Source organism: Triturus cristatus, chromosome 2_1 (assembly GCF_964204655.1).
Source record: "Triturus cristatus chromosome 2_1, aTriCri1.1, whole genome shotgun sequence".
Lineage (NCBI taxonomy): Eukaryota > Metazoa > Chordata > Amphibia > Caudata > Salamandridae > Triturus > Triturus cristatus.
In genome coordinates, this window is record NC_140581.1 from 582,727,174 (window position 1) to 582,754,817 (window position 27,644).

General features: G+C 45.6%; 1 protein-coding gene across 2 annotated transcripts in view; it reads right to left on the reverse strand.

Moving 5' to 3' along the window:
* ARB2A (ARB2 cotranscriptional regulator A) overlaps positions 1-27,644 on the reverse strand; it is a 1,780,167-nt gene that overhangs the window by 1,237,538 nt on the left and 514,985 nt on the right. The gene's annotated exons all lie outside the window — the stretch shown is intronic.

Below are 27,644 nucleotides of genomic sequence, written 5' to 3' on the forward strand. Positions count from 1 at the left end.
CCGCGGGCCCGCCAGTAAACCCACACCTCGGCGGCGCCCCATTCGCACGCCCGGATTGATTTAATCTTTGTCCCGTCTACTGAGTGCGCGGGGGTGCAGGACGTCCGCATTCTTCCCAGGGGCCTCTCGGACCATTCTCCGCTGCTTCTGGCCCTCGGCCCACCTCCCTTCTCCAGGATAAGGCCTTTCCGAAAGTCAGTTGGCACCGAGATCTCTAATTACTATCACCATAATGTGGGATCTGTCTCCTCCGCGGCCGTCCTTTGGGAGGCTGGGAAGGCGACTGTCAGGGGAGCGGCTAGGGGTCTAGTGCAGCAACAGCGCCGGAAGCATCTCCAGTGACTTACGGAGTGCGAGGCGCAGGCCCTGGAGCTCGAGCGTGATCCGGAGGCCCTGGGGGACGCCGGGAGGGCGCGACGACTGGCCTTCCTAAGGGACGAAATTCGCTTGCACTCCCTGGAGGCGGCAAAAACTTTATGGCGCTCTTCGGTCGCACGGGTGTATGGGTGGGGAGACAAGAACGGTGCTCTTCTTCACCGGTTGGCCACGTACCCCCGGTCCAGCAGGATTATTCCGGCGATCGCGGGCCCCTCCGGTGATATTCACACAGCCTCCGTGGCGGTGGCCCAATCTTTTGCTGACTATTATTCCACGCTGTACCGTGCTCGGGAGCCCGGGGTCCCCCTTGGGGAGCTGTTGGGATCAGGTGGTGCGGAGCTGCAGTGCTTGGGGCGGGAGGCTAGGGAGACCCTCAACTCGCCCGTGACCCTACAAGAAATTGACGACGCCATCAGTCACCTGGCTCCCGGGAAAACTCCGGATCCAGGCGGCTTCCCACAGGAGTACTACGCACACTACCGTGAGACCCTTGCTCCGCAGCTTTTGGGCCTTTATGCGGAAGTGATAGAGGGGGGCTTGTTCCCTCCGGAGACGGACACGGCCACGATAGTCGTTCTCCCTAAAACGCAGCCTCCGTCGCGGTCCTGCTCGGACTACCGGCCGATCTCTCTCATCAACAATGAGATAAAAATCTACGCTACCATCTTGGCGCAGGGGCTGCGTCCTTACCTCGACTCGCTGATCCACCCGGATCAGTGTGGGTTTATGCCGAACCGGGGAACTCGACACTGCTTGCGGCGCCTGCATCTCGCCATGGCCCACCGCCAGCGCCTCTCTCCGTATCTGGCTTTGTTGTTGGCTGACTTTGAAAAAGCCTTTGACTCGGTGGGGTGGGTCTACTTGGACGAGGTGTTGGAAAGGATGGCGTTCGGTCCTCAATTCCGCGCCATGGTCCGGATCTTGTACGCGGCTCCACGGGCCAGGGTGTTGGTGAATGGGGCTCTCTCTCGCCCGTTTTCTATCGGGAGAGGGACGCGTCAGGGCTGCCCGCTCTCGCCCCTCCTCTTTGCCTTGGCGATGGAGCCTTTGGCTGTCCTGGTCCACTCCGACCCTGCGCTTCGTGGGTGGGACTGGCCGGGCATGGTCCCTGATAAAATAGCTCTGTATGCCGACGACGTCCTCCTTTACCTCTCCGACCCCGCCACATCGGGCCCTATTGTGCGTGGGATTCTTCGCCGGATTGGTCGGGCGTCGGATCTCCGTCTCAACCCCAGGAAATCGGTCTTAGTTCCGCTGCACCCGGCCAGCGACTGCTTCGACTGGCAGTCCGATATTCCCCTCCTGAGGCTATCTTTCAAGTACCTGGGTATCTGGATCACCCTTCTACCGGAGCTCTGCTGGGCCCTTAAAGTGGCTCCTGTGGTCAACAAGGCAAGATCTGACCTGGCGAGATGGCACTCGCTCCCATTAAATCCGTTGGGGAGGATTGCCCTCTATAAGATGATGATCCTTCCCAAATTCTTGTACATGCTGCAAAACACGCCCTGCTCTTTCCTCCGTCCGTGGTTCCGGGACTTGGACAGTATAGCGACGAAGTTCCTATGGGGTGGCGGTAGGGCCCGTCTGGCCCTCAGCCTGTGCCGGATTCCATCACATGACGGAGGTATGAGTATGACCGACCTCTACTTATACTACCTTGCGACTCGGCTCCTGGTGGTCCATGATTGGTTCTCGGGCGGCTGGGGCGATCCTGCCTACAGGCTGGAGGTACAGATACTGGGGTTCTCCTCCATTCAAAACATGCTCTACGGGGCGCGGCTTCCGCGATCGCTTCCGGATAATGTGCGGGCCCCTTTTTGGCCTGGCGTGCGGCTCTACGGCATACCCAGTGGTTGGGGAAACTGACCCGTGTTACGCCACTCTGGCATGGCATCTGGCTGCAGGAGGTTACGGGCCTGGAGGGCTTTCGAGCGTGGGACCTCCTTGGGATCTCCTGCTTAGGCGATTTGTGGCGGGGGAGTCGTATGTGCTCCTTCCAGGAGCTTCAGGCTCGCTTCTCGTTATGCCCCTCACAGTTTTACAAATATCTTCAGCTGCGCCACGCGGTTCGGTCCCATGTCCCGCTGGATACGCGGATCCCTGACCACAGCCCGCCGGAAGAGCAGGTGATGTTGGGGTTTCTGGGTAGGGGGGGATCTCCCGCATTTATCGGGCCCTGGTCAACAACACCCCAACGGACTGCGAGGTCACGAAGGCGCGCTGGGAGGGCTGGATGGGGCCACTGGATGAGGCCGACTGGAGGGACGCCCTTATGGCACCTCGGTTGATCACCTCCTCGGCCAAATTGCGGCTCATCCAATTGTACTATTTGCACACTGCCTATCTGACCCCGGAGCGCCTTCACCGTGCGGGTCTCTCCCCAGACCCTTCATGCGCACGATGCGGGACGAACCCGGCGGACTTCTTCCACATGGTGTGGACCTGCCCGCGCCTGGGACCCTATTGGGGCGAGATTGAGGCTGAACTCACTGAAATACTGGGGTGGGAGGTTCCCCATGACCCCCGAATGGCTCTGCTGGGGATAACGGATGGTCTGGACAGTTCCCGTCATGAGAAATTTTTCCTCACTACTGCTTTAGTGGTAGCGAAGTGAGATATTGCTGCCGCCTGGAAGCGGCCTGACCCCCCTCCTATGTGCTGCGTGGAGGAGGGGGGTGGACTGATGCGCGACGCAGGAACGCACGATGTACTCGGCGCGGGGCTGCCCCAAGAAGTTTTGCAGAGTGTGGGGGAAGTGGCTGGGGGGTATAATTTAAGGGGGTCAATGCGGGTGGGGGGAGTGACGTGGTTGGGGAGGGGGCGGGGGGGTTGTGCTGCTGATGGTCACTGAATGTATCCAATGTCTTTTGATGCCAGTTTGTTTGGACGGTTGTCCATGTATTTTTGTTTGTTTATTTGCAAAAATAAAAATTTGCTTATCAAAAAAAAACACTTTTTGTTTTTCAGTGACCACAGGGAGTTAGGTCGGAACAAGAGCTACAGGAATTTCACAAAGGAAGAGAATCGGAAAAAAAAATCAAAATCTAGGTTTCACTTCCAGTCTCTTTATCCGTGACGTTTTGCGTGAGGATGGCATAAGAAGAACAAGCAAATAGTACGCTTTTGACCCAACAGATCTGCCTATTTATTCAGGTGATAGGTTTGGTTTCTAATAAGGCTGGATTAGCAAACTTTCCAAATCAAGGCAAATAGTGATGAACCTTGTCCTCTATATTGCTGCACTCATCAGCTGATCAACACTAAAGTCCCTGTGACCTGCGATAATGTCACCAAAGACATAACTGGGGATCCCATAGAAAATGCGAAAACTTTGCATAATTTCTTACAAGGGAAAGTGCTGATTGCATCATCTACGTATTATGAAAGTAATATCTTTAAAGAAATGCTGTACATGAGTGAATAAATACATTGGGTACTTCAGTATTGCTGGCCGTGGAGAAGGATTCCTATTCCAGTAGGACCTTATGGTTCCAAGCCAGGTCCTGTAGCTAGTTACCTCCAATCCAGTGCATGCATGTGAGCTGAAGTTCTTCTCCCATGCCAGGTGACAGAACCACAGATATTGGGGCGTGTACTGGTTCGAATGTGCGAGTTTCTGGCCCATTAGGTTATCTGACAATACACTTAGGTGCTGGAATGTCAACTTCTCAGGAACCATGCGCTCAAGCTGAGTGATGGTAGGTGAGGTAGAGCTCTGCTTCCCCCTTCAATGGACAAGAGACATACCTCTGGGGAGGTGGGTGTGGTCTTTGTGTCACAGTGTCATCATCATTTATTTGTGCTTAATTTGATGTTGACCTGTAACCCGCATAACAACTTACATGTGCTCACACATTATTTTACACATTATTCAGGTTTAGTAAACGAAATGAACCATATGTTTTTTATTAACTTTAGTTAGAATTTCCATCTAACATTAACATAAGTAGAGACTAAGCATCTAACTCCATTTTGAAATAAACGTTACATTTCTGCTTGTTGTGCACTACACTTTTTCTGTTTTAAGCACCAAAGTCACATTGTTCTGGTTAAAAATGTTCTTTATTAGCTCATCCTCATCATATATTTCTTTATTTCAGTTTATACACAATAAAAGAACAGAGACATGTAGGAACAAACAATGCTAAAACAGTTAAAAAGGCTAATAATCATGATAAAAACAATTATAGGTTAAAATGGTACTTGAGATTAAAACAGTGAGAAGATTAATCACATAGCCCAGTCCTTAGTTAAACTTTAAGAAAATTAATCCGTGCCCACCACATTGAGCTTAGAAAACGTGATACTGTATAGACAATCTGGAGTTCGGTTTTATATTTTAGGAGCCTGAATGCTTCTTTGCAATGTGTTGTGCCAAGGTTCCTAAACAACTGGATCAACCATCTGTGTCTAACTGTATGGTATCCCTGGCAAAATAAGAAAACATGGAGTTCAGACTCCTCATCCGAGCTACATGCTGGACACCTCAATGAAGTGCCACTGGACCATTTGTTGGTGAAGGAACGCAAGGGAAGGCAGCCATGCCGAAACTGCACATCGTTTACTGGCTAATGCCGGTCGGGTTTCATCTAGGCATGGCTCATTATTGTACGTAACCTTCACATCCAGAAAGTTTGATCTAAGAGAACCAGTGGTAGAATCTTCATGAACTTTATCGAGTTTGCCACCCCAATAACTGGTAACTAATTGTTTACATGAGATTCTCACACAGGCTGTATCTGGATTATCCCATAGGTCGTCTCTGCCAATTGCACGAAGCCCTTCCCTAATATATGCAAACCATGACAGCTTTCCTATGCCGGGGAGTCTCAAAATTTCTAAGAGCTCAGATCTGTCCTCGGCCAGTTCCGGTGTCACCCAGAGGCGCCGCCAAAAGAGTAGTTGTCTGCAGCCAATTTCCTCTGCGATGGGTCTCATCCGTAGATCCATACGCAGTGGAATCAGAGGGGAATTCACCAGTAATCTGAATAACTGCCTAAGAAAGTTGTTGTCTGTTTTAATAATAGGCCTACGGGTGAGAGTGCCCCCAGAGTTCAGCCCCATATAGGGCAGCACTCCTAAGCTGGGTTTTATAGATTTCCATGACTGGACACACCGGCTTGTGGAATGACTTTCTATAGAACTTGGCCATGCCACCTGCAGTCTGAGCCAGTTTAAGATTTGACTTATCTATTTAGGGCCCCCAGGTCATGTTTTCAGTAAGTGTAAGGCCCAGGTAGTCAAATATAGATACCCGCTCTACAGGAGTACCATTCATGCATGGGTCAGGGCGGGTAGATCTATTGGGGTTGAAGACCATACATTTTGATTTTGAGATGTTGATCTCCAACCCCATAGACCTACAGAACTCACAAAATCTGTCTAAAATTCTATGGATCAAATCCACTTGGCCGCACACTGCTCGTCACACCAGCATGTTGCCCCAAGGAACTCTGGTCGATGTAGTAGCGACGGCGAGTACGGCTATGCCACAGTGTTGCAAAAAAGTATGTGTCGCATTAGCCATCCCTGGACACTTGTTTCGAGGTAGTTGCCTCTCGTCAGCAGGGAGTAGGTAAGTGTAAGGGGGTGCCGCGTGGACTGCCAATAACGTAAAAACAGGTAAAGTACCTCTCATGGCGCGCAGGTGCTGGTCCAGAGCTCGTCAGCCCAAATGGCTCAAGGGAGCCTTTATATAACAAATCCAGTTGGCCGCACACTGCTCGTCACACCAGCATGTTGCCCCAAGGAACTCTGGTCGATGTAGTGGCGACGGCGAGTACGCCTATGCCACAGTGTTGCAAAAAAGTATGTGTCGCATTAGCCATCCCTGGACACGTGTTTCGAGGTAGTTGCCTCTCGTCAGCATGGAGTAGGTAAGTGTAAGGGGGTGCCGCGTGGACTGCCAATAACGTAAAAACAGGTAAAGTACCTCTCATGGCGCGCAGGTGCTGGTCCAGTGCTGCTGACGAGAGGCAACTACCTCGAAACACGTGTCCAGGGATGGCTAACGCTACACACACTTGCACTCAAGACTCGGGCATAGGCGTACCCGCCGAAGCTGACTTCAGGGACCACAATTCTTTGGGGCAACACGCTGGTAGGTGGAGCAGTGTGCGACCAATTGGACTTTTGTTAATATTCAGGCTCCTTGAGCCGATGGAGCCGACGAGCTCATGGTTACGCACCTGCGCGCTACGAGAGGTACTTTACCTGAGAACACTTATTTTAGCAGCCTACACAGCAACCCTACACACTCACCTACTCCCTGCTGACGAGAGGCAACTACCTCGAAACACGTGTCCAGGGATGGCTAGCGCTACACACACTTGCACTCAAGACTCGGGCATAGGCGTACCAGCCGAAGCTGACTTCAGGGACCACAATTCTTTGGGGCAACACGCTGGTAGGTGGAGCAGTGTGCGACCAATTGGACTTTTGTTAATATTCAGGCTCCTTGAGCCGGTGGAGCTGACGAGCTCATGGTTACGCACCTGCGCGCTACGAGAGGTACTTTACCTTAGAACACTTATTTTAGCAGCCTACACAGCAACCCTACACACTCACCTACTCCCTGCTGACGAGAGGCAACTACCACGAAACACGTGTCCAGGGATGGCTAACGCTACACACACTTGCACTCAAGACTCGGGCATAGGCGTACCCGCCGAAGCTGACTTCAGGGACCACAATTCTTTGGGGCAACACGCTGGTAGGTGGAGCAGTGTGCGACCAATTGGACTTTTGTTAATATTCAGGCTCCTTGAGCCGGTGGAGCTGACGAGCTCATGGTTACGCACCTGCGCGCTACGAGAGGTACTTTACCTGAGAACACTTATTTTAGCAGCCTACACAGCAACCCTACACACTCACCTACTCCCTGCTGACGAGAGGCAACTACCTCGAAACACGTGTCCAGGGATGGCTAACGCTACACACACTTGCACTCAAGACTCGGGCATAGGCGTACCCGCCGAAGCTGACTTCAGGGACCACAATTCTTTGGGGCAACACGCTGGTAGGTGGAGCAGTGTGCGACCAATTGGACTTTTGTTAATATTCAGGCTCCTTGAGCCGGTGGAGCCGACGAGCTCATGGTTACGCACCTGCGCGCTACGAGAGGTACTTTACCTGAGAACACTTATTTTGGCAGCCTACACAGCAACCCTACACACTCACCTACTCCCCGCTGACGAGAGGCAACTACCTCGAAACACGTGTCCAGGGATGGCTAACGCTACACACACTTGCACTCAAGACTCGGGAATAGGCGTACCCACAGAAGCTGACTTCAGGGACCACAATTCTTTGGGGTAACACGCTGGTAGGTGGAGCAGTGTGCGACCAATTGGACTAAAATTCTATGGATACCCATGGGAGACTTGGAGAGGAGTAGGGTATCGTCTGCAAACATCATGGCCGGAATTAGCTTGGGCGCTAGTTTGGGGGCGTCTATGTCCTTAAGTTCTCTCAGCGCTCTTACCAGTCCATTGATGTAGGTGCAGAACAGGGTAGGAGCAAGCACACATCCCTGTCTTACACCCCTGTTGACAGGGATGGGCGGCGTGAGTTCCCCATTTTTCCTATACCTAATTTGGGCATAGTTACCATTGTGTAACCTTCTCAATATATCTAAAAGATAGAGGGGTAGTCCTAATTCACTCAGAACCCTCCACAAAGCATCTCTGGGTACCAGGTCAAATGCACTCTTGAGGTCCACAAAGACCAGATACAGGCTACCTCCTTCAAGATGTACTGTTTTCAAATAAAGAAGTTGGAGCCTGAAAATCTGGTCTATTGTTGATGTTTTTTCTCTAAAGCCGGCCTGCAAAGGGGTCATGATCTTATGTTTCTCCAACCAGGATTGCAGGCGATCTAATAAAATCCTGGCACATACTTTTTGTGAAACATCTGTAGTTTGTAGGTAATAGAGGTGATCCCTTTTTGTATACCGGAAGGATCTCAGCACCTGGCCAGGTTGCAGGAAGCGCCATTCCCTGTAAAATGGCATTGAAGACCACCCACAAATAAGGACCCCAAATCTTGGGTTCTGCCTGATAAAGATCCCCTGGTATCTTGTCCAGGCCTGCAGCCTTCCCAGGAACTATTCTGCTTAGGGCTTTTGTGACTTCTGCCAGAGCGATCTCGGGGATAGCTATTTCAGACACAGAGGGAGTTGGATTAGCTGGAGTCAGGCTTCTGGCCTCAATAGCATATGAGGCATAAAGAGCCAAAAAATGCTCTTTCCAACTATCGGCTGCTATGTTTGGCTCGAAGGCCCCCTGTCTTTTGTTGCTACCTGTAGATATAATGCTCCAGAATGTTTTCACATCTTTTGTCTCTAGGGCCAGTTTCAAACTATCCCATTTCCCATGCGGTTTTAGCAGATGCAATGGTGGTTTTACTGCAGTATTACATTTGGATTTTAAGGCCTCTATCAATGCCTTTTTTGCCACCCGACAACTACCATTGAACCATGACTGCTTCAGCTTCCTCCCACGTCCCCTTGCACACGCTGTCCAAAACACCTCCTCCAGCTTTGAGGTGGTGGACTCATTGATCTTTGCAACCTCTGCAAGGGAAGCAGCGATGTCTCCTGACTTTACAAGTTTGGACATGGCCTCAAGGTTGGGTGTAATGGCTTCAAATAGGAGAGCCATTTTTTCGAGCGATCTTCCTAGCCATGCCCACCTGACTTTCCACCTGTTGTTGGTTAGCGTCAGTCTGTGATCAAAAGCAGATGCTTCTGCTGGTTGGTCTCTTGTCGTTGGCAAAGTGAGTTCAAGTATTAAAGTATTATGGTCACTATCATGGTGCGGCCGGACAATGAAGTCTTTAACCTGGCCCCACAACCTGGTTTCTACTAAGATATAATGCAGGATAGAGGGGTGGCCAACTCTATTAAAGGTATAACTCCCGGGGGAGTCAGAGCTGAAACGACCATTGCAGGCTCGCAGGGAATGCTTTAAGGTGAGTGCTTTGATTTGCAGAGCCAAAAGAGTCCAAGCCCTAATCGGAGAGATATTGGTCTCAGGAATAGCCCACAGCTCATCCTCCTCTGTAGCAGGTGTACCAATTAGATCTTTCATTGGTTCAAATTGGCAATTAAGGTCACTTCCCAGCACTACTAGAGAGTTATTCGAGAAACCAGATAGCAGAAAGTCAAGTTGGTCTAGGGTTGGCGATTCTTAACTGTTCCTCACCGGCCTGGAATAAATGTTGATTAAGGCTATTTTAAACTCTGGGGTGAAGGTCAGTATGAGGCACAGTATGTCTGGGAAGTGATGCACGACTGGTGATGCACCACTGGAGTGATTATACATCCTAAATGACACCCAACCCACGTACAAAGCCTGCCTGAGGGTCTACCCCGTCCCCTGGTTCCAGCAGGTATGTAAAATGAAGCAAAACCCAAGCGAGTTAGTTCCTCAGTTGCCCAGGATTCCTGAAACATACAAATGTCACAGGTATCCACAAACCCCCCAGTCAGGGCAATCTAGTTTTCTTTTAAGACCTGCCACATTCCAAGTCAAGGCCAGTTAAGGCTATCGAGGGGAACCCAAAGCTGCATCAGGACATTTGTCAAAGGGGCCGTAGATGGTTCTCTCTGACCTTAAACCTTTAACTGATAAATTTAAATAAAAAGTCAAATTATTTTGTAGAATCCACAGGAGGCTGAGAGGAAAGTGGCAATTCCTTCATCTTTTCTTTTCTGTATGATCATATAAATCCGATATGTCCACCAACAAGTTTACAACCCAAGTGAGTGGAAGGAGCTGGCAAGTTTACAACCCAAGTGAGGGGAAGGTGCTGGGGAAAAGACAATTTCTATTTAATGAAATTGACCGGCATGAATAGTGCTTTGTTCCCCACCCTGTAGGGATGTGGAATCCCTGTAGCCCTAAGCCCGAAACTCCCCACAACACAAACCCTTTAGCTGCCAGTTTACAGTAGGCACGTTATGGATCAGGGAAGGGCACTGCCTGCAGTTAAGGTAATATTTGTGGCTAAGCGTTAATGCTGTTCAGACTTGCATTTATGGTTCATTAATGCAAAGCCTTTATTATTAGGGTGAGCACTCTAAGTATATGTAAGCTTAGACTGCACTGCAGTGATTTCAGTATAAAAATGTGTACACATGTTTCCAAAGTCTAGTAATATGAGGCTATGTACATTGCTCCCAAAATTCTCTGATTAGATGCAAATATTTGCAGAAGTTCAAAAAAGCAAGATTAATGATTCTTTGCTTTCAAAATAAAATGTTCACAAAAGAAAAGCAAGTAGGAAAAAAAAAGAATTTTGCTAAACTACTGCAAACTTTTAGCTACCATTTCCTTGCAGCATCATTTGGCAAAATGTGTTGATTCATGCTAGGATTTTCAAAAAATATTCATAATACTAAATTAGTGTAACCAGTTTCAATAAGATTATGGGAAACAAAAATAAACAAGCACTGGCAAAGCAGTAGGTCTGAAATTGGTGGTCAGCCTTTTGGTTTTGTTAATTCATGACTTGTTTTGGCATGGTTTTTGTAAAACCTTATTGGTGTCGGAGCTGCCGAGCCCACACCATTAACAAAGATTGGCAAAATGAAGAATTGTTTTTGGTTTAAAAAAAGCGCACATAGCCACAGTGATTCCTGGCACTTAACAAAATTACTCTGTGCACCGATCTGCTTTTTGTAAAAAAGCAGAATATTGTCACTCACAATGAAACCAGCAGATAGAGAGAGACATAATTTTATTAAACACAAAAGGTCATGGTTAATGCCAGACCTAAGTAGGGGCCCAATTATTAAAGAAAGTATCAAATGTGCACACATGTTATATGTCCTTGCATTAAGTTGTATTGATATACGGCTTTTGTGAATTTACAAGCTTGTATAGAAGTAGGCCAAGAAATAGTACTCCTGGAAAATATTTGTGAACTGCATTTTAGCATGAGCAAATATGAATGTGTAGATGTGCTCATGCAAAAATCTGAGTTTTCGCAGGTTCGCTTTCCCTTCAACCACTTTTTTCCCAACCCTGGAAAAAATGTTGTGCCTGCGGTTGTCAAGAGTAGATTTCCAACCTTTCTCAGTATGAGAAAAATTAGAGAAGAGTTGGTGAAAACCCTTAAAACATACAAGTTAATAGGTCTGCACAGACTCAAAAGGGTATTCCAACACTGGAACTATTGCTTACCACTACCTTCAGCCCAGTATGTAGATCTTTGGAAACGTGGCAACACAAGGGAATTGCTAGTATTAAAACCCTACTATGGTATAAGCCCTGGCATAATCAGAGAGGCTATATCAGAGCTCTAGTATAATGAGATTGCTGCCATAATTTGTCGCTGCATTACATAGCACAAATGAAGCATGTGAATTTTGTTACAGACAAGTAGATTTATGAAGCAACCTGCCCCATGGACAAGTAGATATTGTATTAAATTCCACAACCCTGCCACCTGTAGTGAATGAGCCACTTTTGTGGTCTGACACCCTATGATGACCCTCAACCACCACCATTTTGTACTGACTTAAGTGTGTTATGTTACCCTAGCCTTAATGTAGGATGGGTTTGCATATGCCTGCTTCTCTTCTGTCCTGTAATCTTGCTGTCTTTTAGTAGAATAGTCTTGCCAAGAATAGGAGGTGTGGGATGTCTAGGTGCAGTGTTGTTTGAGATGGTGCACACATGTGCTCAATGTTGGATACTGAGGGATTAAGTGTATAATGTAGTAGTAAGTAACTTTATTCGATAAAAAGTCATCATAAAAGTATGCAGATTTACAATTCAATACAATACGATAATACAAATAAAAACATAAACCCACCAATCCTAAAATGCAGACAGCAACCACTATTTCGCTTTTACTAGTTTGGTGAAGGGGACAAAAGAACACAGTCAATGTCATAGGAGCTTACTGCCAAAGGCCTTCCAGTAGTTAGATAGAATGGGGGAGGGCCTTGGCACGCCTCATACGAGTCAACCATGCACTGCCCAAGAACTTAGTAACTCCACACACCCTGGCAGTGGAAGTCGTGTCGGTGCAAAGAATCCGCAGGGCCATTTTGTGACATCTGAGGCCCAGCCCCTTGCATAATGGCTTTAACCATGTTTTTCTGGCTACCCTATACGCTGGACAGGCAAAAAAGAAATGCGCTACGGACTCATTAGGGGCTGCGCAGCCTGGACAAGACTTAGATGAGGCACCTTGTTTATTCCACCTCAAGGTAAAGTCATTCACCGGGAGAATCCCGAACCTAACCTTTAAATAAAGTGATCTGTCCAGGGGTTTCTCTATAAAGTCCAAGAAAGGTTCAAATCTCCTTGACCATTTGAACGTCATAAACCGCTCGGTTAGGGAACCTCCTGCACCTCTACAAAAGGTCTCCTTCTGAACCCAATCCCAGTACAGCTGTTTAATCACTAGCTTGGGTGGTGGTATTTGGCTCTTCCATGAATCGCTCAAACCCAATAGAACGACCATCTGCCTCAGATTATTCAACCATTTGATCCGATTACCAGTATCAAGCAAGATAAGTTCATCTAAAACAGCTGCGTACTTTTCTAACTCCCTGGTCCTTCGCAAACGAACCCAAAAGAGTACAATGTTATTTGGGTTAGGTGAATTATGACTTTGACCTATTGGCTTTGACGTGGTCTAATGTCATTCTGTTTTCTGACTTTTACCTTGCTTTATGGCAGTGCTGACTTTTGCCTTTGACCTGTTCTTATGTCATCTTGCTTTTCAATTTCATATTGTTTTGTGCCTTTCTGTGTGCATGGCTTAACTAACTCCATTTTCATGCTGAAGCCATTTTCTGTGCCTGCACGAAGAAGAGGGAATGTTTTGCTTTCCTCCTGTTTTTCACACTTTACTGACTAGAGAGAACTGGTTCTTATCAGAGGAATGTACATGGTCTGTCTCGGAGCCAAAGCAAAGGCCTGATCAACCGATGCAGTGGCCTTGGAGCAGGCTGGTACGGGCTCTCATGAGAACGAGGGGGAGAGGCTTGCTAGAAGCTTCGTTGTGTTTGAATTTTTTTTAAAAAGGGGAGCCTACACTGGCCTGGTGGAAGTTCACGCCGTGGAGCAGACGTGTTGTCACGGAAGAGTGGTGTCACCTCTGAGCTTTCACCCGGTTCAAGCAATGGACACCCCTTGAGCGTTGTGGGGTGAAATGATGGAGCAGTAAGTGAGGTGTCTCTGCTACTAACTGTCTCTTGATTCTTTTCTGAATTCTTTCCTTTCCTTCTTATTTTCTGATTCTTATATCCATACATATATATATATTTCTAAATATATATTTGCCTTGATTGTGTTTCAATCATACTATTGATATGTTAAGAGTCTGCTATGATAGGTGCATTTGGCTTACCGTGTGGTGCTATTTACTAATAAATACATCCCAGATATACCAATTCGTCTTTTCCATGTAGCAGGAGGTGTGGACTCCTCTTGTTGTTGTAGAAGGATGGGTGAATTCCCTTCTAGCAGGTAATTGTGTTATAGGAAGTTGTTCTACTCCTGGCAAGTGATGTGCAAAGTCTGTGTATATATTGTTTTCTTGCCTTGCCTTTGGGGGAGTGTTGAAAGTTTCCCCACCTAAGGAATTGCTGTGCATATGTTATATTCCATAAGTTTGGAACTGATATTCTCTCCCTGGGAAAGTGACGGTACATACCTTGGTCCAGGGGAGATCTGAGCATTACACCACCCTGTGGTTCTGACCATGTACTCACATTCTGACTCCTTTTCAAGATAAGATAATAAAATATGCCTCTTTCACAGAATAGCATACCCTTACTTTGCAAACTAGGCTGGCTTTTCCTAAGGCACTTCATACCAATGGGTAACACACACAGTGCAGGTAAGCCCTCGATAACTGCTGACTCTCTATACTAGTTTACAAATATCAACGTGGTATTGTTCATAGGTACGTTGGCGCCGCTAAAAGATTTACACTCTAGTTTCCTGTTCTCTACTTCTATGACGGTGCTGTAAGGTGTAGAGAACCACAAACTCTACAGAAGGAAGCAAAGCTAGCACAAATTATTCTAATTCCCCAGCACACGTGAAAATAAAAACATCAAAGTCTTTGTCTGTTAATGACAATCATAGCAAGCCAAACAAGTCGAAGAGTCATGAGTCAAGTCTTCTTCTTTTCTTTTATTCAAGAAGCCTTCATAAGAAACTCCACAGCCAACATGTGTTTCGTCGTGTAGGGATTGTGGTCCTACGACTTCCTCAAGGCTGTACAAGTAAAAAACATTTATAAAGACCAGTACATGGAATCTAAAATCCCCATTAAAAGGGTTTCTTATCGTGAATAAATAGGATACACAATGTGGAGAGAAAATCCATCAGTTGAGTTAAACATATCACTTACAAATCTCACAAAACCAATGAGTGGAAGGGCAAAAGTTGTGAGAGTCAAAATATTTGAGGCTATGACCCCAAAAGGATGGAGAGAGAAAGGAAAATTAAAGACGTAAAACACCGGAGATAATAATCTCGTGCTCCGTAAAAAAATGAGTGAAAAGAACGGTCCCTTACGCCATAGTCAAGTGACCTCTACGTTAAACATGCAAACCCGTGATGACTTCCACAGCCATAAATTTCACCAAAGCTATATACGTTTACCTAAATTCCTCGTTTAATCATGAATCTGAAAATACATGAGATATGGAAAGAAAGGGAAAAAATGTATCAGAGACTATTCAAAAGGAGTCTGATTATGTCTATAACCGTGCTGGTTATGCCGGACAGTCACCTACTTGAAATGTGGTACAAATTCCAGACCACACAGGGTTCTAAATTGGACGGTGATATAGCAAAATTCTCTCATTTCCGGTTTCCACACACTACGTCAAATTCACAGTAGGCTGTAAAATCAAGAATAAAGCCCGTGTATACTCGTATGAAATGCTGCTCTTAATCGTATCAGTAAAAATCAACCAAAACCTTCTTCAATCTAAGATGGCCAATGTTCCCTATTATCTAAAAGGGTTAAGTCCAAAATCTATCCGAAACTCACGCATAGTGTTACTATTCAAACACCAACTGGCTATTAGCCGCTTCACATCTGTTATAACATACGTTATTTAACCTCACGCAAAGTGTTACTATTCAAACACCAAATGGATGTTTACCGCTTCCACATCCGTTATAACATACGTTATCCAACCAATAATAATCACTCTTGTATATTCACACTGTATCCCCAGAGTACTTGTGTTTTCTCACCTATTGGTATGGTTGTCAAATGTCAATACACCGTCCTCCGAAACAGAACGCGGCTAAGCCGAGTACAGCAGCCCGTATCCTGAGTGTTTCTGCCTAAACCTTTGAATACTCCACAGGCGGAAAACACTTCCTGGTGACGTTAACGTGTCGTGTCAGAATCATGAAACTAGAGAAAAGACTTCGTGACGTCTTTAAAATTTTATTTCTCTCTGTCCCCGAGTTGTGAAAACACAAATGTTTAAAGAAAAACCCTTTATCTGCAAATATATATGTTTAAAAAAATGTATAAATCCTCAAATAGGATCTGGAAATGAAAGTGAGTTTTAAATCTAAAATTGGAAATGAAACGACGTGAGAACGCGTTGTGTTGATAGCGCGAATGAGTAACATGAATATCTCTAAATTACCGCCTCACAAAATTTTCGTGTGTATTTTAGATATCGTGCCCTAAATCTCTCCATCAATTAAGGTCATTACAAGATTCTCCTTTAAATATTTTCTTCTAATTAATCACTCGGGTTATAAGCACAGTCAGCCACATATTAGATATCAGTAGAATAAGACAGAAGTTATACATACAGTTCAACATAGATATTTACACATCTAATTCATAATCCTCCAACTATTCAACTTATATTGAGTCAGGATGCAGGCGTATCTAGTTCTCCCATCTCGGATACAGCGACTTGCATTCCATCACAGCCTGCCCCTGATCAGAAGTTCAACAACTCATACAGAATCAAAACATGTCAAACATTATCACAGACATTCTATCTGCTTAAGAAGTAATGTAGCTCCTGATCAATATTTAGACCACACTCTGTACTCAATTTCAGAATCCATAGAGCTTCCTTTCGTCTTAGTGTCAATTCCCTATTTCCGCCCCTTGGGTGTCTGGGTATGTGATCTATTCCGTAAAATTTAAAACATCTATTGGTAGTTTGTTCTGAACAGATAGACATGTGTGCCGCTAGAGGGTATCTCATGTCCCCGTTTTTCACAGCCCGTATGTGTTCTCCAATTCTGTCCCGTAGTGACCTAATAGTGCTGCCAGTATATCTTTTACCGCACTTGTACTCAATGGCATAAACTACAAACTTAGTAAGACAAGTAATGTTGGTCCTAATCTTATATGTTTTTCCACCAGGTCCTTGGAAATCAGTAATCTTCGAATGTGCCCATTTGCATGCCGTGCAACGTCCACAACCAAAGAAACCACATGAGTGTTGGGTCAACCAATTCTCTCTATCTCTGGGTGTGGGATAACTAGGGCTCGAAATGTTCTTTAATGTGAGGCCTCGTCTGTAGGTAATGTCTGGTTTGTCTGTAATGGCTTCCCTAAGGGATCTGTCAGCCTTAAGTAGGTGCCAATGTCTATTCAGACTTCGTCTGAGTACCCCTGACCAGTTGTTGTAACCCATGACTATTCTTATCTTGTTCTCGTCCTTTGTCACCACTACTCTCTATACTAAGTGCAGAAATTATGCGTGTCAGCTGCTGCAAACGACTGCTGGTATGACGTGTGCCTGGCTTAAAGCTAGAACACTGGCATAAACAATCGAATCCGAAGGGAGAAGGATATGGAGGGGGGAAAAAGCAGCAACAAGAAGTTCCTTTAAAAGAAAGAAAAAAAAAGGATTTAAACATACTAGGAATTCAATGAGTTTGAGATCTACACCGATTGATGGGAATGAAAGTAACTTTAGACAAATGCATTCTTATGCTGTATTGACACAGAAAACTACAAGGGTCATTTATTGGGTGTAGATGACTAGGCCATGCTTTTGGCCACTGTATTTTACAATCCACACTGCATCAGTGGACCATTTATGTTAAAGGTGCTCCCGCTGACACCACAGTAGCACCTTTGGCAACAATAGATGCAGGGTGATTGTTCATGTCATGGCAGTCCTCTTGACATGTAGTTCTGTATTTTAGTAGCAGACACCCAAAGTTTGGGGTTTGTTTCTGAAAAACAGAAAAAAGAAATCTGCCTGATCTACTGAGAGTCTTCCCCTACACCTCAGGGCCATTTTCATATTCCTGCCTTGGAATGCCATGTCTTGCATTGAAGACATAGGCAAGAAAAATGTACATAAGGTGGACCATCAGACATACACAAACCAGCAGCCCGTTGGCAGATACTGAAGTTGTCAAAACTTACCGACAGTGTACCAAAGATTATGCATGTCAGCTGCTGCAAAAGACCACTGGCATGACCTAATGATTCTCCGTCTTCTACATGAAAAGTAAAAACATGTATTTTGTAAGCAGGTGGCATTCTATCACACCTCCAAACCCTAAATGAATAATCTGTATTTAAACAACTATAAGAACATGTTTTTGGTAATATCACTAGGTGGCAGGAAGAGTGGCAAAGAGCCACGATATAGCAACATCAGTTGTCACTGATATATTTATTTAATGACGTATTTCAACATTCTCTGGCCCCGAAATTTTAAATACTTAGGGCCTTATTACAATGTCAGACTGACTTTCATCCACATGAATTAGTTGCGGAAAAGGAACGGCCAAACCTCAGGTTGGTGGTCCTGACCACTCTATTATGATGCGACCGCCGAGAAGGGCAGTCGCAAACCTACATTAATCAATGGAAGCTTGTGTGGCTGGCGGAAAAGGCCCGCAGCACAAGCTTCCATTGAGGAACGGAGGTTTAAAAACATCCCTGCATCATGTGGCAGGCAGCTTGCTTGCCACACAGTGCAGGATTGTTACGGGCTTACTCCCCCAGTCCCCATAGTGGAGTGCCAGGGAGTCCTGCTAGGGGCCCCCATAGTCAGTTTCCGACAGCCAATCCATGTTGGAAAGGTCGACACGGATTGGCTACCTATGGAGGTATTCAACTGCTCTCAGTGCTGGAACTGGGAAAAAACTCCATGAACTCTCAACTAGAGAGGCTACGAAGGTAAGATTAAAGGGGGAGTTTCATGGGGGAGGGCAGCAAGGAGGCGGAGTCAGGCAGGCTGCATTCAGTGGCAGCCAGCCTAATCTCTAAGGTCTGCAAGTAAATATCCTTTATTATAAACTCTGCTCCAAAAGGAAATACTACATAGAAACGCAATATTAAAGTTGTACTGGCCTAATTTATAGGTCTCATATAGACCACACTTTACAAACCCCCACATAGTTTGCTGTTGCCAACAAAGTGAACAAAAAGTAGGAGCCAAATTTATAAGGAATTCATGCAGCACAGTAACCACTGCTGCATGAAAGGGAGAGAGCGGTCAGTCTTAAGACTCCAAACTCCTGCACCATAAAGCAAGGGTTTGTGTGTGTGATGTCGAACATAGGTTTTGTACTGGAAAGGGACACTTCTAAAACAAAATACTATGCTTTGTCTTGGTTTATTTATTTATTTATGTATTTATTTATTTACAAAGTGCGACATTCATCCGGATGGATATCACGGCACTGAAGGAAAGCCCTTTCGGGTGAGAAATCCAGTAAGGAGGGGAGTTCTGTAACTCATCAAGCTTTGGGGAATAGATGTGTTTTCAGCTTTTTCCTGAATAATAGATGACAATCAGTATGTCGAAGTTTGGATGGAAGTTCGTTCCAGAGTTTTGCCGCCAGATGTGAGAAGGAGCGACCCCCTACTCTGGACTTTTTAATGCGTTTGGTGATTGCCCTGGCCTGGTGGCATGATCGCAGATTCCGGTTGGGAAGATAGAACTTGAATCTGCCTTGGAGAATTTTAGGTCCGGCACAATGCAGGACCTTATGTGCATGCCACAGTAATTTAAACATGGCCCTCTGTCTCATTGGGAGCCAGTGTAGACTATTCATGCATTCCGAGGCTGAGCTATACTTCTTCACATTGCATACTGCTTTAGCAGCCGCATTCTGGACTAGCTGGAGTCGAGAGAACAGGTAGTCCGCCATGCCAACAAAAAGAGCATTCCCATAATCCAGCCTGCTAATAAGCAGTGCTTGGACCAGGGTCTTTCTGCACTCCAGCGGAATCCACTGAAATGTTCTCTTTAGCATTTTTAGGATAGCAAAACTTTTCCCGCAGAGTGCATGAACATGATTCTGCATGGTGAGTGTATTATCCACGAGAATTCCAAGGTTTTTTGCCACCTGTGTGGGGGCTGGGGGTGTGCCCAAGGTAGAGGGCCACCAAGTTGTATTCCAAACTTGATGACCACCACCAAACAATAGGATTTCAGACTTGTCTGCATTTAGTTTCAGACAGTGGTCTGACATCCATGCTGCCATTTCTGTAAGGCAGTTGGTAAGTCTGGTCCTAGTTTCATCTTGTCCATCTAAAGTGACCATCAGTTGGGTATCATCTGCGTAGGAGCATATATTGATGTCCAATTTTCCACATATTTTTGCCAAAGGGGACTCGTAAATATTGAAAAGAGTGGGGCTCAATGATGCACCCTGTGGTACGCCGTATTTGATGGGAGATGGAGTAGAAGAGAAAGTACCCAGCTGTATAGTTTGTGTTCGATTGGTCAGAAATTAATGGAGCCATTGTAGGGCTTTGGAATGTATGCCCTTGGTGGATAGTGTTTTCAGCAGGAGATTGTGTGAGACAGTATCGAACGCTGCAGACAGATCTAATAAGATCAGTGCAGCGGCTTTGCCCTGATCTACCACACATCTGATGTTGTCCAATACTGCTAGGAGTGTTGTCTCAGTGCTATTATTAGTTCTGAAGCCCATCTGGGAAATATCCAGAAGTTCATTGGCTTCAAGATACTGAGTCAACTGCCTATTCACTAATTTCTCCATTACTTTAGATAGATAGGGTAGTTGGTATATGGGACGGTAGTTGACTGGGTTATGGACGTCGGTACCTGCTTTTTTTTAACAAGGGAACTACTGTAGCATTCTTCCTGATTTCTGTAAATACTGCAGTGCATAATGACTGATTAAGGATTTGGGTAACATGGAGGCAAATGATTGAGGCAATCCAAGAAAAAAATATAATGGGGGCAGGGGTCTAGTGGGGATCCTGATTTGACTTCCATCATGTTTTTTCCACCTCTTGGTCGGTGAATGGACCGAAACTATCAAGGTGGACCGGTGTATCCGGATTGGGATTACAAAATTCCTGTTTTAAGTCGTCAGGTGGCTGCTTAACATCAAAGGAGGTATAGATCCCCTCGATCTTGTCCACAAAGAACCTACTAATCGCCTTGCAGCCCTCACGCAACGGAGTCAGGGTTTGCGACATACTGACTGGATTACAAAGCTCTTTAACAATTTTATATAATTCTTTGGATGAGCCGCTATTCATGGCCACGCGATTAGAGAAGTATGTCTTTTTTGCATTCTTTATTGCAATGTTGTAACTTTCATTTCAACCTTATACGACTGTCTGTCTATGTCTGTTTTAGACATCCTCCATTTATGCTCAAGAATTTTACACTTGAACACTTAAATAAGTTTGTATATGTGTGGCACAGTACAACATGCATGCAAAGTTAAAAATGTTTTAAGAAAAGAAAACGTTTCTCCAATGTTACACCTCCCTCAAGGAGGCATACTTTTTTGGAGAAAATTCCTCTCTACCAATGTTAGAACATAGGAATTTACAATAAAACTTATGGGTAGTTGCATGGGAACAGCCCATGTAGCACATCCAACTTAATACACATCGAAAGGACCAAATGTAAAAGAAGAAAAAAAAACACAAACACTCACAAAAGTAACAGTTTATCCATTAGCAACTTAAAATGATGATAAGTCTCATGATACAACGGTAAACGCATCCTCCCGGAACAGATGAGGTGTGACATTGGCACCTGCACCAAACCATGGGTAGATATGTTAAAAGGACTATGTGAACTATGCAGGTCAGTCAGGCATTACCCAGCCCAGTAAGGACTTAAACACTGGAGCAACAATTAAGGCTGAAAATACACTAACTAGGTCACAATTGAGCTCCGCATCCCACACCCCTATCCCTCCAAGCAATAAAGAGGGAGGAATAGAGCTTCTTCGGGCAGCTGCTCCTAGGACAATTGACACAGAGTGAAGCAGCGCTGCCTTCTTCGAGGACAGGCTGTGACACCGTTTGGAGAAACTGTTGTGTCCTTATCAGTAATACCTGCTGGAACCGGTATCTGCCCGGGTCCCATGGCATTCCAGCACTGACTGCTCAACTATATCCAGGAGAAAGTAGGAGGCAAGGCTAGAGATGTACTGGAGAAGAAGTATTTTGATTGTTGCCATTTCTGGCTGAAAGCGTCCAGTACTCATGCAAAATACAATCGCTCACAGTGAGGGCAATCAGTGGACGATGTAGGCTGACCCATTCATTGTTCACTGTGGTGGGAGGTAGAAAAATGTGACTGACAAGAAAACAAACCAATGGACGAAGACCACTGACAAAACTCCCCTATGTATAGGTTACATTTGATGTACAAAAACAATATTCGAGCTGCCTCAAAGGGCAGACCTAAAAATGTCCTGGCATCCTCTGCCAAAGGGCAGTGACGTTTTTACTGAACTTTACCACAAAAGTGAAGGATTTTCACAGAGGTGTGACATTCAACTTCTAGCATTCTTCTCGGTTTCACTAAGACACAATTTGTTTCTATGACATGGAATTTAGCACCACTGCTGCTGTGGCAGCGAAAACATAACCGATCCAAATGTAAAATGTCATATAAATGAAAAAAATTATGGGGGGCGCGGCTAACCACCAAACATGGCGGACGTGAAATAGCAGAGCTCCGCGCCGAGCCCCGATACCCTGGCAAAGATTCTGACACTGTGTGGCCATCTGCACTCGGTACGCAGCGCACTGGACGGCTGAAACACTGGAGCGTGCAGCGATACCAAAATAACGAGCCTACACAAAAACACGGTGGAAGAAAGACAAAGACTCGTCTAACTACGCAGCAACTGACGGCACGAAGACCTGCCGGAATCGGTGAAAACACCCCGTAGCATCGGGTTAAAATAAAGTGCAGACGGTAGCGGAGAACAGTGGTACCGACTATTGACTAACCTGGCCGCAGACGAAACGGAAACGCTCCATGCCCTGGGACAATGGATTGCAGGTACGGGGAGACCCAAGAAACACAGCAAGATGGTGGGCGCGGGCCTTCACGGGACTGAAATACGAACATATCCTTGAATGCCCTGCTTGAACTGAAACGGGCAAAAGCATGTGCGATATGACACTGATTCTGGGGGCCATAGAAATATAGATGCGGTTGCAATTATAATACTGCACAGATCGGGCCTCAGGTAACGCCATTGTACTGTGTCACAGTGAACAGAGAGAACAAACCCCGACAGTGGGAAGCGGGTGAGAGAGTATTGTTCACCGTGCTTTCTCCCATACACAGGCCTATGATAAGGAATTCTTTGTAGCGTGTCACTAACAGAGGATTTAACTCAAATAAACAAGGCAAATGATGGAATTATAGTGGCGGCGGTGAAAGCTGGACACACAAGCGTATTGGAGGAGGCACTGTGGAGAGAGCGGTGATCAAACGGAGACGGCAAGGGCAATAAGAGGAGACATGCATGGCGCTAGCGCAGTCTGAATGGCCACTCTTCCTAATACAGGCATTGAGGCACCAGAGCATAAATGAATGAATGCTGAATTGCCCCTTACGCAGAACATTCAGACTGACGTTGCGGAGAGAGGCACCGACGAAAGCACAGAGCATAACAGCCTAGTTTGAGCCGTTGGGGCCTCACTAACCTGCAGAGTATTGGAGGAATTGAGAGATAGAGCGTATCAAGGGTAATCTGCATGTAACCTGCAAAGGACAGTAAAAACAGGAGCGAGAGAAGCACACTCCGAGTACAAAAGATCAGGGGATAATATTTACGGATTATCACGCCCAAAAATGGGGCGCCCAAAAGCCAAACAGCTAGACCCCACACCTACAGAGGAGACGGGGCATACATTAACCAACGATCAAACGCAAAACTCTTATCAAGACGAGGTGCCACCTAAAGGAACCTGAAACCCCGACCGACAAGCTAGATCTGATACTGAAAGAGATCAGGGAGTCTCGTACAGCTATCAAAATGCAAATAGGCACTTTGACCACTAGCTTTACCTTGTTGAAGGCAGACCATGCAAAATTGTCCGAAAAGGTTAAAACAAACAAAATAATGCTAGATGATATAGCACCGCAACAATAAGCACATGCTTCCCAAATCAAACAACTAAAACACCAACTGGTGGGGTTACAAGACAGGGTGGATGACGCAGAGGGGAGATCCCGCCGAAACAATATCCAAATTCTGGGAATACCAGAGCGGAGTGAAGGTGCCAATCCTAACCAATTCATGGAGAAGTGGCTACGAGATCATGTTGCAAAGACGGGGCTTAACGACTTGTATAGTGTGGAGCAGGCACACAGAGTACCACCAAGGCCTACTGCCCCTGGTGCGCTGCCTAGACCGACCATAGCGCGTATACTGAACTATAAAGACCGGGACACGATCTTGCGGGCCGCCAGGGAAAACGCTCCAATTCAATACGAAAATAAACGTATCTCATTGTATCTGGACTTTACCATGGCGGTACAGAAAGCGAGAGCCACATTCCAAGATGTTGAAAAAATGCTTCAAAACCACAATCTAAAATATGTGCTGCTCTTTCCTGCCCGCTTGAAGGTTATATATGAACAGAAAGCCTTGTTTATTGACAACCCAGATGAAGCGGTGGAATATGCAGAAATTACACTGACACCGAATGCGTCACAGGAGTCGTCCCGTGCAGGCCAACGGCGTCAACTTCCATCACGCAGAATGGGGAACGCAAAAATGAACAACAAGAAAACACGAACAGTTCTGGATATGAACCCTACCCCGGATCAGATCTCAGCAAGTCGGAAGGAAGCGCTACGAACTGCAGCTGAAATTACGGATACGGCATCTATCGCTGACTCTGGTGACTCATCGGAGCACACTACAGTCCACTCGGATTCTGAAAACAGTTCCCACAGACTGCAAATTACTATTTGGTCTAAGTACTGCAAATACTTCATATTGGCTGGCTGCACAGACAGATGAGTATGAAGCATCTTTCTAACATGTTTATGGATGGTCACAGTGTGCATTATACTCCTACTAGGATGGGGCTTGAGCGGGAGCACCACATAAGTACATGAGTAGGGGCCCGTGCTCTAACAGCCGAGGAACTGGCAGCAGTCGAGAATAGCTTAGGTGAGCTGTAACGTGACGCAGCAACATATGGCATAAATAGAGAAAAGTTGTAAGAAGCAAACATAAAACACGCGGAATTACTAGAAGAGCTCCGCATTATTGACTATCGCGCATACACACAAAAACAAAATGCAGATGCAGACAAGGCGGGTCCACTTCTTGCCAAGATTATCAAAAACACACCGGGAATAGTCCCTATCACGGAAATTACACCTCCTGACGGACCCACTGTCTGCACACAATTAAAGATAAATGCAGTTTTAAAAATTTATTATGAAACACTATATGCAGCACCGGTGGAACCGTGTGAAAACTATTATGTGACCTTTTTTGAGGACCTGCGATTCCCACAATTATCCACAGAAAGAATTAGAAAAGCCCATAACAAAAGCGGAAATAAGAGCGGCAATTAAGCAGCTTCCCCGTAACAAGTCCGGGTATGGACGGCCTACCAATAGAGTTCTACGCAGCGTATGCCGCGTTGTTAGTTCCTCACTTACAGGACCTCTATCAAACCACGATAGACACGGGCTCCCTCCAACCTACTACAATGCAGGCAGTGGTGGTCTCGTTATTGAAACCGGGAAGGGACAGCAAAGATATGGCAGGATATTGCCCTCTATCACTGTTAAACACAGATTATAAGAATTTAAGCAAGTTATTAGCAAATAGAATCCTCCACTTTATACCTAAACTAATACACACTGACCAGTGTGGGTTTGTGCCTGGCAGATGCACAGCCCTGAATATTAGATGATTACATCAGGTCATGTCACAAGCAGCTTCGCCGACCAGTGCGCAGGGCTGTGTATCCCTAGACTTAAGCAAAGCGTTTGATTCAATACACTGGAGCTACATGCTACGTGCTCTCTAGAAGTTTGGATTGCCCGATGCTTATATAAGGTGGGTTATTTATTCTAGCTCTTGAGCCACTAGCCATTAAATTACGTACCTTTGCGTCGCATAAAGGAATAAGAATAGGAAATGAAACGCATCTTATCTCTACATATGCGGATGATTTGATATTATATTTTAATAATCTTATAGCGGAACATGAGCCAATCCCCACACTATTCCATAAATCCCAACTGTATCTGGATTATCAATAAACGAGACCAAATTTTATGTATTTTTTTGCAGATACCACACAAACAGACCCACTGCGATTTGGCCATTGAACGTTCAAAACGGCGTTAGTTACCTTTAAATATCAAGGCATTCAGATATATAGAGAAACGGGACACCTATTAGATGGCAACTTGAATCGGGCAGTTACAGCTATGAAAACACAAATACCATTTTGGACGTCTCTGTCGCTCTCAGTAGCAGGGAGGGTAGCTATTGCCAAAATGGTGGTGCTCCCCAGACTCCTTTACTATTTTACGAATTTACCAATTTTAATTCCTACCAATATGTTCAAGACTCTGGATACTCTGTTGATTGAACTGATCTGGTGGACTGGACACAGAAGAATAGTGTTATCAAAACTCCAACTAGATACAAAACATGGGGGTTTGGGGGTATCAGACCTGAAAGCCTACTGTTACGCGAGCCAGTTGCAGCAGATGGCATATTGGATTGCAGGACGTAATTTGCAAGAGATAGCAATGACTAAGCGCGATTGGGAAAGGGGGAAATTGCACAAGCTCCTGCTGCCAAATAGCAAGATACCAACGGCCCCGCCTACACTGTTAACTACTGCATTGAGGTATTGGAAGAAAGTGCTTCGATATATACTAAGGTGGTGGCTCCCTATGCTCCCAACATCCCATTAATGGGCCTCCCTACGCCACTGGGGACAATCACATCAAAACACATAGCTAGATGGGTGGATGAGGGAGTGAGCACAGTGGGAATGTTACTTATGGATAATATGCAACGACACATGATACATTTGTAGGGGAACAGGGAGTACCAAATATATTATTTCTACTATATGCAAACATTGTACGATATGTCCGAGCTACATGGGCTCCAGAAAGGACAGAACCCCCGACACATGAATTGGTACACATGCAATACCTAATGGATAATGGTAGTCATCGGGAATCAGAACACATGTTGCAACGTCCAAGCAAACAATCCGTGATAAATGGAATGCAGACATAGGAAGAGAACTGAAGGACAGAGAATGGGAACTTATATTAGAATACCTGAGAAAGGTTTCGAGAAACCCAAAATTCAAATTCATCCAGCTCATGCTAACACACAGAGCCTATTTGACTCCCCGTCAATAAAGTTTGATGTTTCCAGACACAGTAGACACATGTCCTCGATGCCATGCCTCCAGTGCAAATTTTATACATATGTTATGGTCGTGTACAAAACTAAAGCACTACTGGGCAACAATATAAACTATATTAAATGCGGTTGCCCCCGGGGGTAGGGTAGACCCGCTGGAATATTGCATGTTGGGGCTGAATCCTAGATGTAAGAAGGGAGGCCCTAAAAGTACATTTGCAAACCTGGCACTGATACTAGCTAAAAGAACGATAACAATGCGCTGGAAAGCAGCGAAACCGCCAGCAGTGATAGATTGGTACAATGAAGTAGTTAGATGGGGAAAGGTTGAAAGCACAGAGCTTAACGGGAGGATCAAAGGGGACTATGGAAAAAACCTATTTCGATGGAATGGAATAGAATGCTAGAGGAATTTATAGCGACAGAAACGCAGACAGTATAACATAAATGTTACTATACCTGTGATATGACCAAGGAAATGCCCTATAAGACGAGATAAGGGGGATATGTTATTATACCATGTGATTGGAGAATACCACTGAAAATGTGATTGAAACTTAGAATGGTGTGCAGGTTAAAGTGCTGACAGACACAGATATATGCAAGAATAGAGCCGAG